This window comes from Perognathus longimembris, chromosome 11 (assembly GCF_023159225.1).
Source record: "Perognathus longimembris pacificus isolate PPM17 chromosome 11, ASM2315922v1, whole genome shotgun sequence".
Lineage (NCBI taxonomy): Eukaryota > Metazoa > Chordata > Mammalia > Rodentia > Heteromyidae > Perognathus > Perognathus longimembris.
The window spans coordinates 3,865,193-3,883,364 of NC_063171.1; the positions used below are offsets into that span (position 1 = coordinate 3,865,193).

Sequence of the window (18,172 nt, forward strand, 5' to 3'; positions counted from 1 at the left end):
AAAGCAAAATGAGACAATTGTGATGATATTAAAACAAGAAAATTCTGCACAGTGAAGGAAACAAAAGAGTGAAATGACAAATCTAAAAAATGGTAGAAACTATTTACAAATAATACAACCAACAAGTCACTAATAACCAGATTATCTAAGAAGTCAAACAACACCAAGAAAAACCAAATACCTTTTGAAATGGGAAAATGATCTAAGTAGCCATTTTCCTCTTCGAGGGCTTTATTTACTTACTATTTGTTATTTAAGTAGTTATACAAAGGTTTTTCAGTTCAACACGTCTGAGTACAATGCAGCAGGTAAATGGAGAGAGAGGAAGTGTGGGTAAATGGAGTCATCACTTCAGTGCACATATATGAAAATGGGATCGCATAACGAGTGGAAAGGCAAGATTGGGAGAGAGGGAGAAAATGATGGGAAGGTGCTCTGATCAAGATGCATTATACTCAGAAACTGGCATGTTAAACTAAAGCCACTTTGTAACTATTAAGTGATAATCAAAAGTTAAAAACAAAAAAAAGTTAAAAACAGATTTGGAATAATTTTTTTGGTTTTGTTTTCATTTAGTGGCCCCCTTTTTCAAATCTGACTTGTTGACTGATAATCTCAATCGCTCCTCCTGAGTGCTCATTTTTGAGAGTGGAACCTTGAGAAAATACAAACACTTTCATTAGAGGCTATATAAAAAGTGTATGTCCCTGACTTAGCAGCTCACCTTGTCTGTCTTCATGTTGTAATCAACAGTAAAATAGGCTATCGTGAGAATACACCTGACTTCAGTCATTTTAAGGGACAAAAAGAACTGGCTCCTTTTGCTTTTAATATGACCTAGAAAGCTGATCCAGTTTAGCACTGTTAAAAAAAGGACAGATTCTTCTATAAATGGTGTCAGAAAAACAGAACAGTTGCTTCAGACTATAAACCAAAATTAACCCCAAATATTATTATCTGAAAATTTAAAATGACTACAGGAAAACATAAGGGAAAAGCTCCATGACATTAGTTAATGATGTTTTAAATATGACCCCCAAAACAAAAGCAAAGGAAATAATCAGCTGACTGAAAAGACAATCTAAACAATGGTAGAAAATACTTTCAAATTACATGTTCTGTGAAGGGCTAGGACCTAAAATATGCAAAGGACTTGAATAATAACAAGAAAACGAATAGCTAATTAAAGAATGGTCCAAATAACTGAATATTCTTCAAAAGTAGACAGACCCATCCTTTTTGTTTAGATGTAGCTTTTGATATGAGAGAAAACATGTGGTATTCGTATTTCTAAGTATGGCTTAACATGTTGGGCTCCAGTTCCACCCTGCAAATGTCTTGTTCTTCTTTAAGACTGGATAGTATATTGTATAGTGCATAGACCACATTTTCTTTATCTATCTGTTGAAGTGCCCCTGGATCGATTCTATAACTTAGCTACTGTCCATAGTGTGGTGGCAGGCATGAGTATATAGGTGTCTCTATGAGCTGACTTGTATCTCTTCAGGAATATGTAGATACACACCACACACACACACACACACACGAGAGAGAAGAGAGAGAGATACTGCAGAGTCATATGTAGTTTTAATTTTAGCTTTTTTTAAATTAGATTTTGTTGACAAGGTGTTGTGCAAAAGGGGTACAGTTACTAATTTTAGCTTTTGAGGAACCTCCATATGATATCCATACTTGCACAATTGAAATACATCATATAAATGTATGTAAAGATCATAATGAAATCCATTAAGAACTTAAGAAAGTTAATGAGGATAAAAAAGTCACATAGGAGTAAATATGATAAAACAGTAATATATGCATGTATGGAAATATTACAGTTAAAACCCCATACATTGGACAATTAAAATGCATAAATGAAAGTGTGGCTAATGTGACATACAACCAGATGCTAGTAGCTCACACCTTTAATTCTAACTACTCAGCATGCTGAGATCTGAGCATGATGGTTAGAAGCCAGTCTGAGCAGGAAAGTCCATAACGACTGCAATCTCCAATTAAGCACCCATAAAGCAGAAATGGAGCTGTGGTTCAAGTGGTAGAGCATTAGCCTTCAGCAACAATGTTCAGGGACAGCACCCAAGCCCTGAGTTCAAGCCCCAGGACCAGCACGAGAGAGAGAGTATGTGTGTGAGAGAGAGTGAGACAGACAGAGAGACAAAGAGACAGAGACAGAAACAGAGAGGCAGAGAGAAATGGTCAAAAGATACATGAAAGTGCCCAAGTGGACCAGTCATGAGTGAAATGCAAACTGTAGTTTCAGTGAGAAATCACCTCACCACATTTGAATGGCTGTTAACTAAAATATGAGTGAACAAATGTTGATGTGTGGGAAAGCTAGGTGCCAGGAAGTAGCTCAGGTCTGTAATCCTATCAACTCAGAAAGCTGAGATCTGAGAACTGTGATTCAAAGTCAGCCCAGGCAAGAAAGTCTGTGAGACTCTAATCTCCAATTAATTACAGGAAAAGTCTGAAGTGGCACTGTGGTTCAAGTGGTAAAATGCTAGCCTTGAGCAAAAAAGAGCCTGGGGTCAGCGCCCAGGCCCAGAGTTCTAGCCACAGCACCAGCGGGGTGGCGGGGGGTAGGGAAAGGGAGCCCTTTTGTACTATTGAGTATTTAATACATAGGGTAATATTATGGAAGTTATTCAAAAAATAAAAAATACAGCCACTTATTCCAGCAATACTCTTTCTGAGCATATATCCAGAGAAAACAGTCAGTGTATTGAAGGACTATATACACTGCACTCCTATATTTATTACAGGGCTACTCACAGTAGCTAAACCATGGAATCAACTAAAGTATACACTAACTCATGAAGGGATAAAGAACACTCTTCAGTCTCAGAAAATAAGGAAGTTCTGTCATTTGTGATAGCCTGGGTCAACCTGGGGGATTATATTAAGTGGAATAGGTAAGATAAACAAAAACAAGGGCTGTTGTTTTATGTATAATCAACAGAAGTCAAACATATGAGCACAAATGTCCCAGATACAAGGACCTGGGAACGTGTTCCCTCCAGGAAGGGCATTGGAGAGATGTTGGGCACACGTACGAAGTTACACTTAGGAAGGAGGAATAAATTCAAGGGATTCATTTAACAACATAGTGAATGTAGTTAATGCTAATGTGCTATACTTTTCAATCCTGATAAGCATAGATTTTAAGTGTTACCATGAAAATATATTAAGTCTGTGAGGTAACACATCTTAGATTGGTTTTGACACTCATGATGTTAATATGATTAAGACCCTACACTATACAATTTGTGTGGATTAAAAACTAAAATTTAAAAGGATATCCACTTCAGTTTTGATAGTTAGATAAAATAATGTATATGAGCTACATTGCTATGATGGTAATGTATAGACTTTTCTAAAAGTATTACCCCCAAATTTAGGTAAAACTTTCTTTATTCTTAATAATCTGAAATAATAGAACTATATCATCCTTCAGATAAGGGAAAATCATTGTCATAAAATTTGTTTCATTTCATACCTATATACTGAAGCAGTCTCAAACTCCATTAACATTTTTGAATAACCAAAGCTAATAAAATAATTTTCACTTTGCTAAATATTTTAGTGCAAAACTGAATTATTTATTATATATAATATTAATAGTAGGAATTATGTTATAAATTCTGATTTTGAATTCTTAGATGGATTAACATTTCTGTGGCAAGTAGGTAAGTACCTTAAGTTAGAAATATTTCTTGGTATGCTTTGCAACTTCAGATTTCATCCAACATGTTGAAAATATGAAAAAAATCATTGTTGAGTAAAGGAACTTGCAGAAAACATCATCAGAGACAGATGCAGTCAGAAAGAAACATATTAACCTTGCGTTGGGCTTTAATCAGATTATGACTAGCTATATATAATAAAGTGAACAATGAAGTTAGTGGGTGAAATTAAGTCCCATTAGTTAGGCATGGTTAGCAAAGTCCTCCACAGAGGAATGCAATTTTTCTGCATTTATTTAGACCAATCTCTCTCCCAGACACAAATCCTATTCAAACACCTTTGAATACACAGAGCAGAACCTATAGATGTTTCTTTATGCATCCATAAAGAAGAAACCTCAGGTCTTTTTCTCAAATGGCATATGCTCTTTTGAAATATAAGTATACAAATTCAAAAATAATTTTGAGATGAATAAATCCACATTTTAACAGTGATAAACAAGGAGGCTTTCTCTGTGTTAGTGCAGCTTTTCTGAATTTGAAGCAACCGGATCTTACAGCAGAATTTACCAAATAGGCCACTTAAAAACCTCAGGCTGTGATGAATGGAGACCCTACAAAATTAAGAAGTGTGAGGAAAGGGGTGGGTAGCAAGGGATCGGTGAGAATGTTGAAAGGGGTGACATTGATCAAGATATATTGTATTCATAAACTACTTTGTGCTCTTTTGTAAAACTATGCACAGGTAATTTTTTTTTAAGCTGTGGGCATCTGGTGAGCAAGATATAGGACCCAAGTGAGCAGATCACTCATAAGCTAAGAAGGTTAGGTCTACGCCTCAATATCTCATCTGTGATGGAAATTAGGTCACTTTGAAGGTTGAATTTTGCATGAAATTTTCCTAGGCTTAAACCTATATATCCAGTTTCTCAATATGTCTTACCATCTTAGCCTTATTACAAAATACAGGGAGGGTTGGGAAGGATGGGGAAGATGTTGAAAGGGATGACAGGAATGAAGATGCATGTATTCATGATCAGATTTGTTGAAAGCTAACTCCTTTCTACAACTAATTAAAGATAATAAAAATTGAAATAAAAGAGTATTGGGTTGCAGCTCAATGGTTGAGTGTGTGCTCATCTTGCATGTGTTTAATTCACAATACTGAAAAATTAACAAGTGAATAAATGAATAAACAAATGAAAAAAGAAGAAACACACAAACAAAATAAATTCTGTTCTACAAGCAATGAAAGAATATCAACTGGGCACTGATGGCTCACATCTGTAATCCTAGCTACTTAAGAGGCTGAGATCTGAGAATCACGGTTCAAAGCCAGCCTGGGTAAGAAAGTTGGTGGGACTCTGATCTCCAATTAACTACCAAAAAGCTGGAAATGGAGCTGTGGCTCAAAGTGGTAGAGTACTAGCCTTGAACACAAAAACTCAGGGACAGTTCTTGGGCCCTGAGCTCAAGCTTCGTGATTGGAAAAAAAAAAAAAAAAAGAATACCAGCAGGAAAAATTTTTTATAAGAATTCATTATATATTCTGGATATTAATTCCATATCAGTTTTATTCACTAACTAGAAAAGAAAAGGAAATCAAACACAAGGACTCCAAGAATTTAAATACTAAATGGGCAAATAAACTGAAGACCTCTCAAAAGAAATACAAATGGTCAATAAATACATTAAAAAATGTCCACTATCTTTGCCAGCAGAAATATAAACTTATGTTTGTTGAGGCACTATTCACAATAGTCAAGTAATGGAATCAGTCTAGGTGCCCAACAAATGAATGTATAAAGAAAATGTGGCACATGCATATACAAAATACATACACATATAGACATACTCACACATGTATATGTGTAAGTGTGTGTGCACAAATGCATGCACAATGGAGTGGTTATTCAGCCTTTAAGAATGAAACTATATCATTTGCAGGAAAATGTATGGAAATGGAGAACATGGCAAATGAAATACTGCAGATTCAGAAAGATAAATACTGCATGTTTCCCTTCATTATATGGAAAGTAAAGGCAAAAAGAAAAAGGTTAAAAAGAAGTAAAAGGGCTAGGCACTAATGGCTCATACTTTTAATCCTAGATACTCAGAAGGCTGAGCTCTGAGGATCACAGTTCAAACCCAGCTCAGGCAGGAAAGTCCGTGAGACACTTACTTCCAGTTAACCACCAGAAAACCAGAAGTGGTACTGTGGCGCAAAGTGGTAGAGTGCTAGCCTTGAACAAAAGAGCACAGAGGATAGTAGAAACCAGGTCTGCAAAACAATAAACTTCAAATAGTATTTCCATATGTTTGGGTCAGAAACTTTACATTATGTATCTAAAACCAAACAACTACTAAACATAAAAAAGTCTAGAATAGACCTATCAGTGGATCACAATAGCTCAACAGCTATGTACACATGATCATATAAGACGAGGATAAGCAAAAACAACTCTAAGAGGACACAGGAGGATTCTATTGTTAACGTTATCTTTAACGTTATCTTTAAAGTTCTAGGTGAATTTCCTGTGGCATACCCTACATGGTTACTGTATATGATTTTGGTACACTGGATATTGTATATATGCCTACCTGATCTAGGGAAGGGAAAGAAAAATGAGGGTGTAAGATATCACAAGAAATGTATTCACTGCCTTATTATGTAACTGTACCCCCTTTGCACACCTTGTCAATAAAATTTAATTAAAAAAAAAGAGCACAGAGACAGAGTCTAGGTCCTGAGTTCAAGCTCCACAACCACCACCACCAAAACAGCAAAAGAAGGAAGGAAGGAAGGAAGGAAGGAAGGAAGGAAGGAAGGAAGGAAGGAAGGAAGGAAGGAAGGGAGGGAGGGAGGGAGGGAGGGAGGAAGGGAGGAAGGAAAGAGGTGACTATTAGGAAAAGGAAGGGGACTGTTGGGAAGAAGCAGATAGGTGTGGCCAATAGGAAGAAGACAAAACACTATCAAAGCACTTTATATACATAAATAAAAATGTAATAATGAAGCCTGTTACTTCGTACAATTAATATATACTAATTTAAAAGATCCCTCGGGATTCTAAAGCATAGCAAAAGTGAAAGCCATTGCCTCAGATAGCTTCTGTGAACCCCAATAGCAAAGACTCATTGGCACACTACTTATGAAAAGCAGTGATGGGCTAGCTACATCTTCTGTCCCACAGACTGAAATCTCCAAGTCAGGATTCTCATTTTGTACAGAGTGTTTGGTAGCTCTGACATCACTGACTCTTCATTCCCAGTGGCAGCTGTCTGTCAGGTGAGCTCAGCAGGGCTGATCTGGCTCTTTAGAAAGCATATGAGCTTTGCTCTGAAGGAGGCATGGCCAGCCTGCTTGTTTCTGTTATCTGCTTTGCCCTAGGAACAACTAGGTTTGGGAGGACTGGGTTATGCAACACTGACTGTGCATGGATTCAAGGTCACTTGGCATGACTAGGAATGCCCCAGTTGTCTTTCATCAGAAGTAACTGACTATACACAATCATTTACTAAGGCTAATCAGTCTTCCCAGTAAAATTTTCAGATACATCCTTAGCATAGGTATTCATGAGCTGCCTTAGCAAATGATAGTAGTTAAAAGCCACACAGCTTGTAGGGAAGCTGATGACACAGCCCTTCGCAGCTTTCCTTCCATGCTACACATGGCACTAGGCTTTTGTTTGAGGGAAATACTTGACATTCATGGGTAGTGTCAACTTTTTCCAGAAATATGCTTTGTAGTTTGGCAACTTGGTGTACATGGAAATCATTTAACATTTCTCCTACCCAACCACCTTTCGTTCAAATCTTTATCAGATTTCAATAAGAGTAGACATTTTTGACAGTTAAACAGGAAACGCTGAATGATTTTGAAAGGCATCAATCAACCAAGCTCACCTAAACATAGTGCTATTAGGTAGATTTTTATTTATCACAGAAATTATTCTAATATCAAAATAAAAACGAATAAAATGTTGCTGCAAAATAAGCAGTGGACTTCCATTGGTTGATGAGAGGGGTGACATTGATCAAAATGTATCATATTCATAAACTGCTTTATTGAATGTTAACTCCTTTGTATAACTACTTAAATGGAAAAAAAAATCCCTAAAGAAGACCAAACATTCTGAGAGAGTAATTTCAAAAAATGTTCACATTTGTGCCTTGTCTAATCAGATTTTTTATGGCTACCATAATTTTAAAAACAAGGCAATATGCCTTAACAATACATTTACAATTGCATTTTCATTTTCTAAAATGTATTTCTGTTTAGATGATAAAGGGTGCCATCATATAAGTTAGAATGACTTACTTTCTTTTCTAAGAATCTATCAAAGACAGTCAGCCATATTTGTATTACCTGTCCAATCTTCAGCACTGGCAAGCTTTATATATTATTTTGAAGTTTTCAAAAGAGTGTAACACTGAAACATTTTACACAAAGGACAGACAATCTTGTCAATCAATTCAGTTCCTATGTGAGAAAGCTTGGTGTTGCCTCAGAAAGGCTGCCAACAATGACTAAGTGAGCCAGGTGCCAGGGCTTACATCTATAATCCTAGCTACTCAGGAAGGTGAGATCTGAGGATCACAGTTCAAAACCAGCCCAGGCAGGGAAGTTTGTGAGACTTAAAAAATGGAGCTGTGGATGAAGTGGTAGAGTGCTAGCCTTGAGCAACAAAGCTCAGGGACAGCACTCAGGTTCTGAGTTCAAGACCCAAGATATGCATACACACAAACAAAAGTACCACTGAAGGAGCAAGAATAAGAACCAGAACCTTGCCAGAGACTACTCTTTCCAGCTTCAGTACCTGGACCTCCCTGTGGGAGACTGGTCTCATGGTTTCTTGAACTACTACTTGTGTTGCTGAGTGTGCCAACACTTCAAAGCTGGGAAGGCTCTTTTACTCAGGCCATTTTGAAGACTTTTTTTTTTTTTTAAAAGCTGGAAACCTTGAGAAATAAAGCTCCTTTTGGACAAAAAGAACAGGCTTGCTTACTGCTGGCTACAGCAGCTGAAAATCCATTGCAACATTCCATCTATTGCAACATTCCATCGGCCTTTACACACCTCAGCCCTTTGGGATATGGGGGAAAGGTGAAGTCTGCAAGTACACCCATGCTCCCTTCTGTTTGCAGTGAATGAACAATACAATTGATTCTTTGTTTTCCATCTGACTGGCAGCCCCCATGAAACAGCAACAGGCTAACAGCTAACTCCCAAGAAGAGCAGAACCAAATCCCAGACCTGATGGTCTCACTTGAGCTTGAAAATTCATGATTATCATTACAGTAACTGATTTGACTATAATCACACAGGGCATTTCAACAGGCTCTAGTTTATGTTTCCATTACTGCTAATGTTAGTAATTTGTGTCATCATCCTTTGTGTTGCTGAAGACCTTTTACTTTACGGACAGTAAAGCGAATGCATTTTAGACACTTAGAAGTGTTAAAATAGTTTTACTTTTAGATATAGTTATCTATTTAAATTCATAAGGCCTTCCACATTTGTAGTTGGAGCTACCAAACAGGCTATTTTAAAGGCACAATATGCATGTTTCAGAAGCTCAATTCAAAGCTGCCAGCACTCAATATACATTAGCAATGGATCCTTGTAAATGTAACTACAGGTTCTGAGACACCCCACCTCGCTTCTCATATATTGGACTGACTGTCTGCAGTGGGAGGGGTGATTACACGAGGAAGCAGCTGTGAGAACAATGAGCAAATCTGAAGCCCAGTGACTTCTCGAGTTGTGCAGTCAGATGCACTGTATAACTAACAATTATACCGAGAAACAAAGCCTCAGATATGACAGTCGTGCTGGAAGCTGGCTATTTTCTGCACTAGAAAACACAGACAGAAAGTAAATGTTACATATTATCAATATAATAGGCTACAAAGCATACATTCTTCCCCTGTAGACTTCTGCAAACAAGTTGGTAATTAATTGAGATGTAGGCGACAGGCTCATCTTATTCTCCTAGTGGCATCCTGTTTCTTGTTTCCTTCCTCCTTTTCTTCATTGTTACAAAATGATCATAATCAAGGCATCCAAATAGCTAGGTTAGTAGACTCATGTGCCAATTTGCTTCACTTTCTTCTTGGTTTGTGTGTGTGTGTTTGCGTGCACGCACACGCGTGCACACATACGTGTTAACATGCACAATGGTCCTGGGGCTTGAACTCAGGGCTTGCGTGCTGTATCTGAACTTTTTTGCTTAAGGCCAGCACTCTGCCACTTCAGCCACAGCTCCACTTCTGGCTTTTTGGTGGTTAATCAAAGATGAGTGCCTTATGAAATTTCCTACCTAGGCTGGCTTACAACCTTGATCCTCAGATTTCAGCCCCTGAGTATTTAGGATTACAGGTGTAAGCCACTGGCACAATTTTCTTCTTTGTGTTGATGACTCTGTGAGTGCACGGTAGATGGTCTTACAAATAATTGCATATGCTTATCTATCAAAGAACAAAGAATGCCAAAGCTTTGTACACTTTTCTATTCTGACTAGCACAAGAACCTAGTACCATAAGGGGGAAATTTAAAGAATCAGAAATATTATCTTTCTACTATTATATATAATGCATGAAATATATTACATACATGAGTATATATGAATTCATATAATTGTGAAGGAAAATATATGTGAAAAAATATATGAATATATATAGCATGTGAAGGAAAAGCTTTTTTTCCTATGATCTATTGAATATTTAGGGGAAACCATAATTAGATACTCTTTGTTACTGAAAAAGAACTGTATTTGGGGGAAAGACTATTAAAAATTGCATTTTTGGTGTGAAATAAAACTTAGGCCCCAAGGCCAGCAAGCTAATAGTTCATTCACTCAAAACAGTTATTTTATTAAACAATCATGGGAAGTCCAAGTTCTAGGAGCTGAGAATACATATACAGCAAAGACCAAAGCAAACAAAAATTCTTTGTACATGGAATTTGCATGGAAAAGATAGAGATGTATTTAAAAGTGTTAAATATTACTAAAGGGTATGGAAAAAATAAAACAGGGAGTTGTGTATGTGGTAATAGGGTGAATGTCATTTTACATAGGGTAGTGTGTAAGATTCCTCACTGACATGATAGTAGGTTGAAAGTATGAAGAAAGTGAGCCTGGGTACCTCTGGAAGACAGAGACCAACAGCAAGCTTATCTAGTTCCAGGATCCTAAGGCAGGCGTGTGTGCAGTTGTTCCAGGAACAGCAACCAAGCTGGAGTGTGCCTTGAACAATGGGAGAAAGGAAGGAATACTACATATGAGATCAGTAGGGATTACATAGGGCCAGACTTTTGCACCCAGATCTGGGGGCTGTATGCATTCCCCTGAATCTGCAGCCACTGCAACATCCAGGAAATGGGGTTGTGCTAGGTCTAGGCCTTACCTTCACAAGGATGGGCTCTGCTTCTGTACCCTGGAGTGCTGAGACACCACACAGAGAAACCCCAGCTCCCACAAGACAGAGTACGCAAGGAAGGCCAGGGGAGGAAGCTGGCTGAGCCCAGCTGTCCAGTCTTCCACAGCCCCAGCCATGTCAGGAAGTTAGCTCTGACCTTCAAGACTCAGCCAGCCACCCACTGCACTGTCAAGTGAGTAAGGAGAGGTGAAGCGGAATAGGAGGAAAAGCCCATGTCAATCTCTGCCTCAAAAAATCATGTATAATGTGTTCTGCAGCAATACGTAACAGAATAAGTAAAATAGACAAGGAGGAGGGACAGAGGGAGTGTAGTCTATCATAACCAGAGGGCATCAGGAGAAATATATATATATATATATATATATATATATATATATATACATACATACATACATGCATATGTATGCATACACACATTTATGTTTTATTCATCAGTCAGGGAGAACATCATGTTGTTGTAGGGTAACAGATGAACTTGGAAAAAATTATGTTAAGTCAAGTCAGGCCCAGAGAAACAAAGGATGTGGTTTCTTTCATATGTGAAAGTTACATTATAAGTATTACATTATATAAATATTATAAGCAAATATATAAATATATACAGGGTAATATGCATGTATACACATGCATATTAACTAAAATACTGTACACTTGGGAGGATTCCAATGATGTAATTCCTTTGAACAAGTAATTCATCACTTAACAAAATAAATTCCAGGAAGCAAAGAGGAGGAGACAAATGGAGAAAGGAAGGGGGAGAGAACGCAGTTATAATATTCAGTGTGTAGATGTGAAAATGGAACCAGGTCAATGGAGGGGGTGGGGGAGTTGGGAGGGAGGGTGAGAATGTTGCAAAGGGTGGCACTGATCAGGATGTAGTATACTCAAACTGACTAGTTGAATGGAAACCCCTTTGTACAACTACACAATAATGATAACATCAACAACCAGAAAAACAAGTGAAAAGTGACTGCTTGGTTGGGGTAAAAGCTATACAAGTGAACATGACCAATATGGAAGATGTTTCACAGAACAGAAAATGACTTGTAAAACACAGGAGAAGAAGGTTTAGTTTTCTGTCACAATGCTTGCCATGGTCATAATCGTTTTGTCTTTCCCCAAATATCTATGCTGTTCAGCAGCTATGAACATGAGAACACTTGGTGCTGGGGGTTCTGAGACTGGCTAAATCACGGGGCCCCTCATGAATGGAGGTAGTGCCCTTATAGGAGAGGCTCCGGGAAACTGCCTGCGGCTGCCATGTAAACCAGAACCACAACAGATATCCTAGGACCTTGGGCTTTCTAGCATTTAGTATTATACGCAATATGTTTCTGCGGTGTATGAGCTACCCAGTTTATAGTACTTTGTTCTAGCAGCTCAAAGCCTCTAAGACAATAATCACTCAGGCAGAGGTTGCTGTTGAGTAATTCCTTTGAGGGTCAGCTTTATCTGTCACCTTAGCTCAGCTCTAAATCCCCAGCCATTAACATACTAATCCAGGTGTTATTGTGAAGGTATTTTGTGGATGTGACTAAAGTTTATAACCAGACGATTTAAAATAATTATGATCTTTGATAATCTCTTTCAATCAGGTGCAAAAAACCCCAGTAGAATTTAGATTCACTAGAAGAATTTCTACCTAACTCCAGTATCAACTACTATCAGAATTCCAGCCTGCCCTTTCTTTCTTTCTTTCTTTTTTTTTTTTTGGCCAGTCCTGGGCCTTGCACTCAGGGCCTGAGCACTGTCCCTGGCTTCTTTCTGCTCAAGGCAACTACTCTACCACTTGAGCCACAGTGCCACATCTGGCCTTTTCTGCTTATGTGGTGCTGAGGAATCAAACCCAAGGTGTCATGCATATCAGGCAAGCACTCTTCCGCTAAGCCATATTCCCAGCCCTCAGCCTGCCCTTTCTAATGACCTTCCCTGAAGATCTAGACTTCCACTTTCTTGCAATTATCACCTCTTTCCCTTCTTGTTCCTCCTTCTCTCGCCGTCCTCATTTCTCTTGTTAAACTCCTATCAAGCACTTAGGGAGAGAGGATTAGAAGAACCTCCTGCTAATGCAAGTGAGCCTCAGAGAATCTGGGCTTCAACTGTCAGCAGGGTCCCCAGCAAAGGCAACCTGCAGAGACCAGCACTTTCACCAACATCACCTCCTCTCCACGCCTGTCTCCCTGGGCTCCCAACTGGGGCAGAAGACATTTTGAAGTCTTCCTAAGTTTCTAAGTTTAAATATGGCTAAGAAAAAGCCAAGCATTTATGGTTAAGAAGGAGAAGAGTGAGTTATGAAAACGGGGAGGTTGGGAACCAAGGGGCTCTCTTTCAAATATTACACAACAGCAGTGACCAGAAACCTGAGGAGGATGGATATGTGGGAATAAAACCATACTTTTCAGTCAGAAAATAAGCCTGTGGATTACACATTTAGTTCTTATTAGCCTGAAGAGTCCTGAATTGACTATATCTAGCTGTCTTTTCTGCCATCAGGAGACTGGCAGGGCTAGAGACTGAGTTTATTTATACAGAATTTTGGTTTTGCACAGATCAGCGGCTAATTGCATTCCTCTCTGTGGAGGTAGTTTCTTTTTTTGTTCTGGAGCCAGGATTCACCTGTGCGAACATTTTCTTGATCCTCTGAATCTCTAGGGCTTGCGAAGGAATATGAAATCCACACCTAGAAGACAGCAGCAAGGAGCTCAGTGTGGGAATGGAAGCTTTGCAGACCTCAGTGACCACCAACAATCCACAAAGACCAGGAGAGGCAGATTCTGCCTCATAACTATCAGAAGTGAAAATATGACTGTTAATTATGGAAGACCAAGCTGTAAAGCACAGATGGAATGAAATGAGAGGTTCTAAACCTTTACCTTCCAGGGAGAACACACATTATCTAAAACATTAAATAAAGCCCTATATAGGCATATTGTTTAAAGGTATGGTATGGAGTTATGCAGAAAAAGAAAGGCTGTTTGACTAGCTTCTTCTCCCAAAGAAAAATAAGGAAGGGGAAAAGGAAAAAAAAAAGTGGGCATTCCCTGTTAACAACAGATGTGCCTATGCTACTATTAAAACATTTAAATTATCAAGCCTAGTTCTCTAACAAAAATTAATTTCAAGGGGCTGGGGATATGGCCTAGTGGCAAGAGTGCTTGCCTTGTATACATGAGGCCCTGGGTTCAATTCCCTAGCACCACATATACAGAAAACGGCCAGAAGTGGCGCTGTGGCTCAAGTGGCAGAGTGCTAGCCTTGAGCAAAAAGAAGCCAGGGACAGTGCTCAGGCCCTGAGTCCAAGCCCCAGGACTGGCAAAAAAAAATTTTAATTTAAAAAAATGGATGGTAGTTTGGTGAAAATATTGAATTACCAACTCTGAGGCCCAGTAATATACACCTGAAGTCATCTGTATTTAATCAGACAGCTATCTCCAAGCAAAATGATTGCTAAATTAAGGAAAAAAAAAACAAACCCAACAAGCCCCAAAAGAGTGTATTAGTTTTCTAGTACTATTTAACAAATGATCAAACACAAAACAGTTTTTTTATATATATTTTTTATTATTAATTGAACATAAATTTTTTTACAAGGTGTTGTGCAAAGAGGGTGCAGTTACATAGTAGGGCAGTGTGTACATTTCTTGTGATATCTTACAACCTGTTTTTCCATCCCTTGTCTAGGTCAGGTAGACCCATATGCAATATACAATGTATCAAGCACATATACAGTGTTCATAGACTTGGTCTCTACTGTCTCTCCATCTCCCTTTGTTAACAGTCATATATCAGGGAGATCATGCCCCTTTGTTTTCTGTGTTCTAGGCTTGTCTCACTCAACATTATTTGTTCGAGTTCTGACCATTCCCTGCGAATAACAATATTTCACCATTCCTAATCGCTATGTAGTATTCCATTGTGTATAAGTACCATATTTTTTTGGATCCATTCGTCTGTGGAGGGGCATCTGGGTTGTTTCCATATTTTGGCTATTGTGAATTGTGCCGCGATAAACATGGAAGTACAAATGTCTTTTTGATATCTTGGGTTTTGCTGTTTAGGATAGATGCCTAGGAGTGGTATGGCTGGGTCATAGGGTAGGTCTATATTGAGCTTTTTGAGAAACCTCCATACTGTTCTCCAAAGTGGTTGTACTAATTTGCACTCCCACCAACAATGGAGAAGGGTTCCTCTTTCCCCACAGCCCCTCCAGCATTTGTTGTTTCCTGAGTTCAGAGTATAGGCCATTCTAACTGGGGTGAGGTGGTATCTCAGGGTTGTTTTTATTTGCATTTACTAGCAGGGATGTTGAGCATTTCCTCATGTGTTTCTTTGCCATTTTTATATCTTCTCTTGTGAAGTCTCTCTTTAGCTCTTTTGCCCATTTCCTAATAGGTTTATTGGGCTTGGAGGGGCTTAGTTTTTTGAGTTCTCTGTAGATGACAGATATCAGGCCTTTGTCTGTTGCTGTGCTGGTAAATATCCTTTCCCATATCGTTGGCTATCTTTCTATTTTGGTGGCTATGACCTTAGCTGTGCAGAAACTTTTTAATTTGTAGTAGTCCCATTTGTTGAGTCTTTCCCCTATTTGTTTTGTCCCTGGGACTCTATTCAGGAAGTTCCTTCCTGTGCCTATAAGTTCTAGTGTCTTTCCTACTCTGTCCTTCAGTAGTTTCAGGGATTCAGGTCTGATATTGAGGTCCTTGATCCATTTTGAGTTGATCTTGGTGCATGGTGATAGGCTTGGGTCTACTTTGAGTTTTCTGCATATGGCTGCCCAGTTCTCCCAGCACCAGTAGTTGAAGAGGCTCTGTTTATTCCATTGTATGTCTTTAGCTCCTTTGTCGAATATCAGTTGGCTGTAAGAGTGCGGTTTTATTTCTGGGTCTTCAATTCTAATCCACTGGTCTTCCGATCTGTTTTTATACCAATACCATGCTGTTTTTGTTAGGATTGCCTTGTAGTAGAGCTTGAAATCTGGTATGGTGATACCTTCTGCACTATTTTTTTTGCCTAGAATTGCTTTGGCTATTCTAGGTTTTTTGCTGTTCCATATGAATTTATGGATTGGTTTCTCTATTTCAGTGAAGAATGTGGCTGGGATTTTGATAGGTATTGCATTGAATTTGTATAACAATTTGGGCAATATGGCCATTTTCACTATATTGATTCTGCCTACCCATGAGCATGGGAGGTCTTTCCATCTCCTTGTGTCTTCTTTGATTTCCCTTATTAGATTTTTGTAGTTTTCATTGAATAGGTCCGTCACGTCCTTGGTTAAGTTGATCCCTAGGTACTTTATTCTTTTTTTGGCTACTGTAAATGGAATTGTTTCCATAGTTTCCTTTTCTGTTTGTCTATTGCTGGTGTACAGAAAAGCTGCTGACTTTTGTGGATTGATTTTGTATCCTGCTACTTTGCCAAATTGGTTTATTAGGTGTAGGAGTTTAGGTACTGAGTTTTTTGGGTCCTTCAGATATAAGATCATGTCGTCTGCGAATAGGGATAACTTGATTTCTTCCTTGCCGATATGGATCCCTTTGATGTCCTCCTCTTGCCTTATTGCTATGGCTAGGGATTCCAGCACTATGTTGAACAGAAGTGGGGAGAGTGGGCATCCCTGTCTTGTTCCTGAGTTTAGGGGGAATGATTTAAGTTTCTCTCCATTTAATATGATATTAGCAGTTGGTCTGTTGTATATGGCTTTTATTGTTTTGAGGAATGTTCCATCTATTCCTGTTCTCTCCAAAGCTTTTAATAGGTATGGATGTTGTATTTTGTCAAAGGCTTTTTTGGCATCGACTGAGATAACAATGTAATTCTTAATTTTAGATCTGTTTATGTGGTGAATTACGTTGATTGATTTACGGATGTTGAACCATCCTTGTGACTGAGGGATGAAGCCTACTTGGTCATGATGTATGATTTTCTTGATCAGTTTCTGGATCCTGTTAGCTAATATTTTATTGAGGAGCTTTGCGTCTGTGTTCATTAGTGATATTGGTCTGTAGTTCTCTTTTTTTGTTGGGTCTTTGCCTGGTTTGGGAATTAGTATGATATTAGCTTCGTAGAATGAGTTTGGGATTTCTCCCTCTGTTTCTATTTCGTGGAAGAGTTTGAGGAGTATTGGTATTAGCTCCTCACTAAAGGTTTTGTAGAATTCGTTGGTGAATCCATCTGGGCCTGGGCTTTTCTTAGTAGGGAGGTTCTTGATTACCTCCTGTATCTCACCATAAGTTATTGGTTTATTTAGTTGATTTGTTTCTTCTTGGTTCAGTTTGGACAGTTTGTACTTCCCTAAGAATTGATCCATTTCTGTAAAATTATTGTTTTTTGCTGAGTAGAGGTTTTGGAAATAGCTCCTTATGATTGTTTGAATATCGTGTGTACTTGTTGTAATTTTTCCAGTGGAGTCCCTGATTTTACGTATATGAGTCTCTTCTCTTCTTTTTTTTGTGAGTCTTGGAAGGGGTCTGTCAATTTTGTTTATTTTCTCAAAGAACCAGCTTTTAGTCTTATTTATTTGTTGAATGGTCTTTCTATTTTCAATCAGATTTATCTCTTCTTTAATCTTTGTGATCTCTCCCCTCCTAGTCGTTTTAGATTCTGTCATTTCTTGTTTCTCTAGTTGTTTTAGTTTCATGGTGAGGGTATTCACCTGCGCTGCTTCCATTCTTTTAATGTGGGTGCTGAGTGCAATGATCTTGCCCCTCAGTACTGCCTTAGCTGTGTCCCATAGGTTTCTTTGTGATGTGTTTTCTTTGTCATTGTGGCTTATGAATTCGTTGATTTCATCTTTAATTTGGTCTGTGGCCCAAGCCACATCTTTAATTTGGTCTGTGGATAGCAGCATGGGGTTTAGCCTCCAAGAGTGTGTATAGTGTCTGTGGTTTCCTTTGTTGTTGAGGGTTACCTTTAATCCACTGTGATCAGATATAATACATGGGATGACGTCAATACTTTTGTATTTGCTGAGGTTCTTTGTGTGGGCTATGATGTGGTCTATTTTGGAATATGATCCATGGGCTGCT

The 18,172-nt window shown here is 38.5% G+C and overlaps 1 protein-coding gene across 1 annotated transcript in view; it reads right to left on the reverse strand.

Moving 5' to 3' along the window:
* Positions 1-8,789: 8,789 nt before the first annotated feature.
* The window catches only part of Isoc1 (isochorismatase domain containing 1), a 38,966-nt gene continuing 29,583 nt past the window's right edge, over positions 8,790-18,172 (reverse strand). Inside the window, exon 6 of the mRNA XM_048356961.1 lies at positions 8,790-9,554. The gene's annotated coding sequence lies outside the window, so the exon portion shown is untranslated. The remainder of the gene's footprint in view (positions 9,555-18,172) is intronic.